Raw genomic sequence first — 8,191 nt, forward strand, 5'->3', positions numbered from 1 at the left:
TCAACATCAAGGGTTGGAATTGGGGGTTAAATCACCAAAAATGATTCCCGGGCGCAGCACCGTTGCTGCCCACTGCTCCCCTCACCTCCCAGGGGGTGAACAAGGGGTTGGGTCAAATGCAGAGGACAAGTTTCACCACACCTAGTGTGTGTGACAATCATTGGTACTTTAACTTAACTTTAAACAAGTGTAGCATTCTGCTAAACTGGGTTCATAAAAAGTGATTTGTTTTGACAGTATTAGAAATAGGAAAATACAATTTTCATATTTTTAAGTAGACCTTGAATGTCTCATTGATAGGTTTTTGGTGATTTGTTAAGCCAGGTGTCATTTTGCACTATTGGCCAATCAGAGCCAAGTGGGGGTAGGGGTGATAACTTGTGACCAATCAGATTCTTAAGAGGGTGCAATGAAAAGAAAGAAAACAAGAGTGAGAAGGTCAACCGGAGATTGATATTGTGAATATTATAAAACATTGTTTTTGTGCAGTAATACGTTTTACAGTTCAGCTTACTTAGCTGCCGGTGGTTTTTGAATGTACGTAAAAAATGTGAGTAACCTATGATCGTGAAGAATGTCAGTTTAAATGATGCTACAATTAGCATTAGCTGCTGCGCTTGGATCACTGGGAGAACCAACTGTGTGTGTGCGTGTGCGGCACAAACGTGTTTTCTACCAAGTTTCTGAGTGAGTAACAATATTTAAAGTGTAAATTGTAATCATGTATTTGGATAGCGAGTTTATTAAAGGCCTACTGAGACCCACTACTACCGACCACGCAGTCTGATAGTTTATATATCAATGATGAAACACATGCCAATACGGCCGGGTTAACTTATAAAGTGCAATTTTAAATTTCCCGGGAAACTTCCGCTTGAAAACGTCCAGGTATAATGACGTTTGCGCGTGATGTCAATGGTTGAAGCGGAAGTATTCGGACACCATTGTATCCAATACAAACAGCTCTGTTTTCATCGCAAAATTCCACAGTATTCTGGACATCTGTGTTGGTGAATCTTTTGCAATTTGTTTAATGAACAATGAAGACTGCAAAGAAGAAAGCTGTAGGTGGGATCGGTGTATTAGCGGCCAGCTGCAGCAACACAACCAGGAGGACTTTGAGTTGGATAGCAGACGCGCTATCCGACGCTAGCCGCCGACCGCATCGATGATCGGGTGAAGTCCTTCGTCGCGCCTTTGATCGCTGGAACGCAGGTGAGCACGGGTGTTGATAAGCAGATGAGGGCTGGCGTGGGTGGAGCGCTAATGTTTTTAGTATAGCTCTGACGAGGTCCCGTAGCTAAGTTAGCTTCAATGGCGTCGTTAGCAACAGCATTGCTAGGCTTCGACAGGCGGCACAGCATTAACTGTATAGTTACAGGTCCAGTGTTTGGTTCGGTGTCTCCTGATAGTAGTATTGTTGATCTTCTGTCTATCCTTCCAGTCAGGGGCTTATTTATTTTGTTTCTATCTGCATTTAAGCACGATGCTATCACGTTAGCTCCGTAGCTAAAGTGCTTCACCGATGTATTGTCGTGGAGATAAAAGTCACTGTGAATCTCCATTTCGCGTTCTCGACTCTCATTTGCAAGAGCATATAGTATCCGAGGTGGTTTAAAATACAAATCCGTGATCCACAATAGAAAAAGGAGAAAGTGTGGAATCCAATGAACCTTTGTACCTAAGTTACGGTCAGAGCGAAAAAAGATACGTCCTGCACTGCACTCTACTCCTTCACTCTCACGAACCTCATCCACAAATCTTTCATCCTCGCTCAAATTAATGGGGTAATCGTCGCTTTCTCGGTCCGAATCGCTCTCGCTACTGGTGTAAACAATGGGGAAATGTGAGGAGACCTTCAACCTGCGACGTCATGCTACTTCCGGTACAGGCAAGGCTTTTTTTATCAGCGACCAAAAGTTGCAAACTTTATCGTCGATGTTCTCTACTAAATCCTTTCAGCAAAAATATGGCAATATCGCGAAATAATCAAGTATGACACATAGAATGGATCTGCTATCCCCATTTAAATAAAACAATTTCATTTCAGTAGGCCTTTAAGGTTTGAGAATGTTGTTAGTGTGCTCTACGCTAATAGACATGCTCAGGACATGGCCTCAATGAAAGGCCCACTCTCACACAGGAACCCACGTGGGAAGTCTTCATGGCGCAGCTCGCTGATCAACAGCAGGTTTAAACTGATCGTTACTGAAAACTGCTTTTCTGGACAACAGTGAGTACACAAAACTTTTCCTTGAGAATCACAATTGCCTCCAACAATGCGCCAAAGTGTGGTACCACCATTACCATGAATTGATTAACGTGGACCAACTTTAACAAGTTAAAAAACGTATTCGGGTGTTACCATTTAGTGGTCAAATGTACGGAATATGTACTGTACTGTGCAATCTTCTTGATTGTCAATGGGTGGCTGACTAAATACTTTTTTGCCCCACTGTATATATATCCATCCATCCATCTAATTTCTACTGCTTGTCCCTTTCAGGGTCGCGGGGGGTCTCATGTTACTGCATAAAGTTTGTGTAATAAATGTTACAAGCTATAATTTCCTAAATTGGTATGTAATTCCTTTCAATACTCCATGTGAACAGTGACCGTGAGGTGTGTTGATACCTGTTAACAAATGGGGCTACAAGAGTGTACAGATTGATAACAGTACACCAATATCAATTTAGTTTACCAGGTCTCTTTGTACCCAAATTGTGCGTTATGAGCTGGTGTTGGTAAATGATGTACAGTTTATTTTAGTTTTAGTAGCACTTACCAATTCACTTCCCATACAAAATTAGTTATATCAATAAAGGTGTGTGTCAGAACATTCTGTTTACAAATTGAATTGAGTGGGTGGGCTACATAAGAAAGCACATCAACATTGGATCAATAACAGTCTTTTACAATCCCATTATTACCATAGAAATGGCCAACTATGCCATTTTTCAGACACGATAAAGGCTTAAACAATTTCAAACACATATCCTTATGATAACCACAACTATAGGTGTTTGTCCTACATGTAGTTAGTAATCAGTTGTGGACAGAAACAGGCCGAAAGCGGTACGTGCTTTCGCAGCACGGCGGGAATACATTTTTGACACGGAATCAGTTTTTGACGCAACACTGATCGCAGCAATTAATAGATTTCATTTATAGTTGTGTCAATGTCAGAATCGATGACTTGCCTGATGATGACGTCATAGCAGTAAAAAATTATGTGTCCTGTTCACTATCTCCCTGGTGTACAAATATTACATGTTAAAGCCTCACATATTGATTTTTGCGGTGACTTCCTTATCCTGCAAGGAAAAGCATCTGATTGGCTCTTGCTCATACCCAACCCCCACCCCTCTTTCAATGTACGTCATTTAAGAGCTGTGATTGGATGTATTCCAAATTTGTTACACCCATCGACATGACAAAATTAAATATGATTGGATTTCGTTTTGTCAACTCATATTTATACTTTTACTAACATGCCAGTTACTTGTTTTATCGTCTGTTGTTGACTATTTTTTTCATACGGTGTTGATCTGGAAATAGTTGCCTCGGCATTTTGTTGGTGTGGCACCAAACGGAGATGTTGACATGCAGAGTTTCAAACACTCTTCATTCTCTAGCTGGTGACTTTTCAAATGATGCTACATATTAGCAGTAATGCAACTTTTTGTAGCAACGCTTTTACCCCATACTTGACAAATTACAGTTGTCTGTTCGACATACTCCCACTTGAAGCCAAACCACCGCCAGACGATGGACCCTTTGCTGTTTTTCTTGGGAATTAATTCTTCCTTCGTTTGTTACCAGATTTGCACCTTCTTTCTCTCGTATTACCACTCGCACCACAGCTAACGTTACCCATGCTGCTCCCTCTCTGCTCTGTGAGGGCGTATACGTATGTGACGTATGTAAGAAGGTGCGCTTGTTTAAGTCTCTGGGAGAAGGAGAGACAACAAAGAGTGAGAAGAGCCTGTAGTGTAATGCCCGCAGCTTAAAGCAACTGCGTGAGAACGTATACTCGAATATCACGATATAGTCATTTTCTATATCGCACAGAGACAAACCCGCGATATATCGAGTATATCGATATATCGCCCAGCCCTAACACTAATATAACTGCAGTTTTTTTCCAGTAACAATTGTGTTTGGGTAAAAGGCAGGAAAAAAGTAAAGATTATGATCTTTCAGTTGAGTATGCAGGAATACAAACAAAGCTTTCCCCGTGCAGACATATGGCAACAAATGCCAGGATGGAAATTAGACAAGAATTGTAATTGTAATACAGAGCTGTTAAAAAAAGTCATTTCTGTAGAAAAAACTAAAGCTCTATATCATTTGAGTGAGCAATGTACAGTCTGGCTCTTCCCTCGTTTACTTCTCATACAGTTTGTTTGTACACATGCTGAGATGGTCACCTGGCTCCAGAGGATTAGAATGCGCTACAGTTTACATTCTGCCCACAGCTTTTGAAATGATTCAATTTTCCTAATCTTGTTTAGCTTTAGAGTATGTGGCTTTGAGGCAATATGGCATCCTTTTTAAATCGAGGCTCCTTTGAGGACATTTGCATATCTAAATTCTGGACTGAAATTCATGACTGCCTCTGATTTGCAGCCTTCTGAAAAAGCCAAAATGGGAAGCATTGCCGGCTCAACCTGGAGGCGTAATACATGTTTGATGTGTATAGATAGTCACCTGCGTTTTCCTCATACTGCTGTTTCTGAGGATTGCAGAACTCTTTTGATGTTAATGGGATAGTCTGCGATATAATTCACATCATCATATAAGGAGAAAAAGCTGAATTGATTGCTATTAAAATGGATGACACAATTGTTGATTCAATGCATAATCTGTAAAAAATATATATTTCCTGAGCCAAAATATCTCTATGGTAAAATATTTGCATGGTGGAGTTATTAATACGTCGTTCAATTTTGTTTTAAATAAAAGGACTTACGTTAAGTTACAACAACAAGAAACAAACATATACATGTCCTTTATTGGGCTGCATATACACTCTGCCTCATTTGAATTATCTGCAAGAGTTAATGTGCGCTGATCTGTAAAATAATTGTTGAAATGCTGAGGGCTTTTCTGTTCCAAGTGGTCCCCAATGCATTGAGTGTTAAGTCCTTATGGCGCGATGATGCAGAAGACATTTGTTCCTCAGATTTAGCCAGTGGGGAAGCAGCAGCAGACTAAATGGAAGCAGGTTTCCTCTCCATATTTGTGTAACTGCTTGATTTACAATGGGTGGTTTCAGCAATGTGCTGGTTCTGTTTTGTATTAGTGACTGAATAAATAGATTGTAAACATTTTTTTTTTACCTACTTTTACTGAATAACAAGCCTTTTCTAACAAAACAAAGGTCAAAGAAGTAAAAAAAATATACCCACACATGTTTTTCTTGTAAACACTTATTATTTTTATATATTATTATACACAGTCAAACCTCGACTAGTGGGCCTAATAGTTTTTGACTTCTTTTAACTCAAATCAACGTCGCCCATTGAAATGATTAAAAATCAAATTAATTCTCCCTCAAAACAGCACAATTGTAACATGTAACATGCCATTTAAAACAAAAAAATAACTTTTGGATAATAAATATTGAAAAAACAATAACTTTACAATATAATATATACTACTAAGTAATGTAATAATAATCTACAGCAGGGGTTCTTAACTATTTTGGCCTCGGAACCCAACTTTTCCAATACAGAGGCTGTCGGGGACCCACTCAAATAGTAACAGTCATCTTACTCTGGTTTTAATCATATTCAATAATTATATCAAACTTAACTTACAGTCAAACAAAACATACCTTGTCAAATGAAAGCATGTGTTAATCACAAATATTATTACAGCTTAGGTCAAGCAGATTACAAAAATACATGATACTGCAAAAAAAGGGACTTAAAAAAAATACATATAATTATGCAGTGTTAAAATGAATATATTCTCACTAATTATTAATTCAAATATATATGTTTCTTATATTAACTGTCAATACATTTTAAGTGCAAATGAAAATACAGCTTCACCCCTTTATAATTGTTGCGCTCAAGAAACTTCTTTATGACTTTAGCTCCAGACTTATTCTGTTTGTTTGATATTATCATTACTGCCTCAAGTTGTGGAAAATTGTATAACAACTGAGAACCGCTGCGGCCCACAGTTGAGAAACAGATATTTTTTGTCAGCCTTCTAGGGGGCACTATGGGCCCTGACCCTATTGTTATGAAACACTAATGTATGGCATGTATAGGGTAGAAGACCTCTTCCTCCAAGCTGCTTCTCTGTCAAACACACCATCCGCAGCTTTTTCATAGTTTCTTGAGTAAGAATTAGACTTTATTTCAGCATTATTGGCTGGCATTAGATTACATTCTGCTTCAGTATCGTGCAGAGTAGCTCTGAAACGCTCAATTTGCTTCGCGACGTATGCTACACGCTTGGCCATGTTTTTAATGATTTCTGTTTTTAATTAATTTTAATTTTAATTGTTGAAAAACAAATTCATGTCCAGAGTGTCCGCCCTGAGATCGGTAGGTTGGAGTTCAAATCCCAGCCGAGTCATACCAAAGACTATAAAAATGGGACCCATAACCTCCCTGCTTGGCACTCAGCAACAAAGGGTTGGAGTTGGGGGTTAAATCACCAAAATGATTCCCGGGCGCGGCGCCGCTGCTGCCCACTGCTCCCCAAGGGGATGGGACAAATGCAGAGGACACATTTCACCACATCTAGTGTGTGTGACAATCATTGGTACTTTAATCTTTAATCTTAATCTTAATCTCTAGCTATAAGCTAATGCTAGCGAGTAGGACTAGATGTTACTAATGGGGGGGCTTTAACGCAAATGTTTTGTTTAAAACTTAAGGCATAACATATTTTTTTCTCAAAACACTCTTTAATTGGGGCACTCCTAAATTGAGGTACAACTGTATCTCAAAATATTAGCGTTACTATTCAAAAATAATAAAATTAAAGAGTGTAAACACATTTTATCTGTGGGATTCATATCATAAAATATGATTGTTTCTGAGGCTTGAAAATATGACATGAAAAAAGAGATTAATCTTCCTAATCCCCAAAGACCATCTTGATCGAAGCCCACTGTGAATTGAGTGAGAAAAAAAAGTATTAAAAAGGAACAAATCGTTTCTCTGTTCGTTGTAAGATATATGTGATAAAGCGAAATGTCAGCAAAAATACTAAAGCTGTATGTCAGCAGAGGCGGTTGACAGACGGGAGGGAAGAGGTAAAAAATGTTCTATCATGTCGGACAAGGTGTTCTTTTTGAGATTTAAAGATCACTGCACAACTTTAAACATGTTTGTCACTTTTTTTTCCCTGACGCAGGTAACCATCACGGCCTTCACAAGAACTTTATCGGCTCAGGCTCAAGGTAGGAAGGGAGGATGGGTAGTCCATTCCCATTTATCTTAGCCAGGTTCCCTTCAAAGGCAACAAATAAATTACAGTGTACATTTGATACAAATTGATTTCTTAACTCAAATAACAATGTTGTCCCCCCGTTCATGGCCATGTGTCACTCAGTCACCAGTCTGAGTGAAAGCCTCAATCTGTCTCTGTGATAGAAATAGGCCTGACACATCTCCACCAAGGAATGCTAATCACGCAGGCCTGGCCTGGTCCTTTGTGGGCAGGCCATGATAAGGAAAATCAGTTTCCCCTCCTGTCAGACAGTGGGGCCTGCACCCTGATCCTGTCTGGGAGGAAACAAGACGTGGGCCTGGAAGTTACTGTCCCGTTTGCTGTGAAGTTGGATGTATAGCTCAGAACAGGGTTGGATGGTGAACGTCAGGAAACATGACTGCAAGTGATGGATTGTTCTAAGAAAGGTGACGAAAGGCAATTAAAGTTGAGTAGATAAATGAATGTGATGTAACAAGAACCAGAACAGTCTGGATGGACACTTTGCTTTTGTGGCTTCAGATGGAGCTAGAGTGAACCACACTGAATATCTTGAGATGATCTTATCAATGCTGAGAAATGAGATATTGGCAGGAGCTGTTGAGTGCTCTCACAGCTGAGCAGGTTAATAGGGTTGGAAGGCAGGCCACAGGCTAATTGGATTTACCGTGGCTTGATAAACAGTGGCAAGCCCCCCCCCCCCCCCCCCCCCAAACCCCCACGCAACCAAACATAC

At 39.7% G+C, this 8,191-nt stretch overlaps 1 long non-coding RNA gene across 1 annotated transcript; it reads left to right on the forward strand.

The window, feature by feature from the left end:
* Positions 1 to 426: 426 nt before the first annotated feature.
* LOC133660707 (uncharacterized) lies at positions 427 to 7,413 on the forward strand. The gene is made up of 3 exons (XR_009827872.1): positions 427 to 687; positions 2,144 to 2,233; positions 7,381 to 7,413. It is a non-coding gene; the product is annotated as an uncharacterized LOC133660707 (long non-coding RNA).
* The last annotated feature ends 778 nt before the right edge of the window (positions 7,414 to 8,191 follow it).

The sequence above is a fragment of the Entelurus aequoreus genome, linkage group LG11 (assembly GCF_033978785.1).
Source record: "Entelurus aequoreus isolate RoL-2023_Sb linkage group LG11, RoL_Eaeq_v1.1, whole genome shotgun sequence".
In the NCBI taxonomy this organism is placed as follows: domain Eukaryota; kingdom Metazoa; phylum Chordata; class Actinopteri; order Syngnathiformes; family Syngnathidae; genus Entelurus; species Entelurus aequoreus.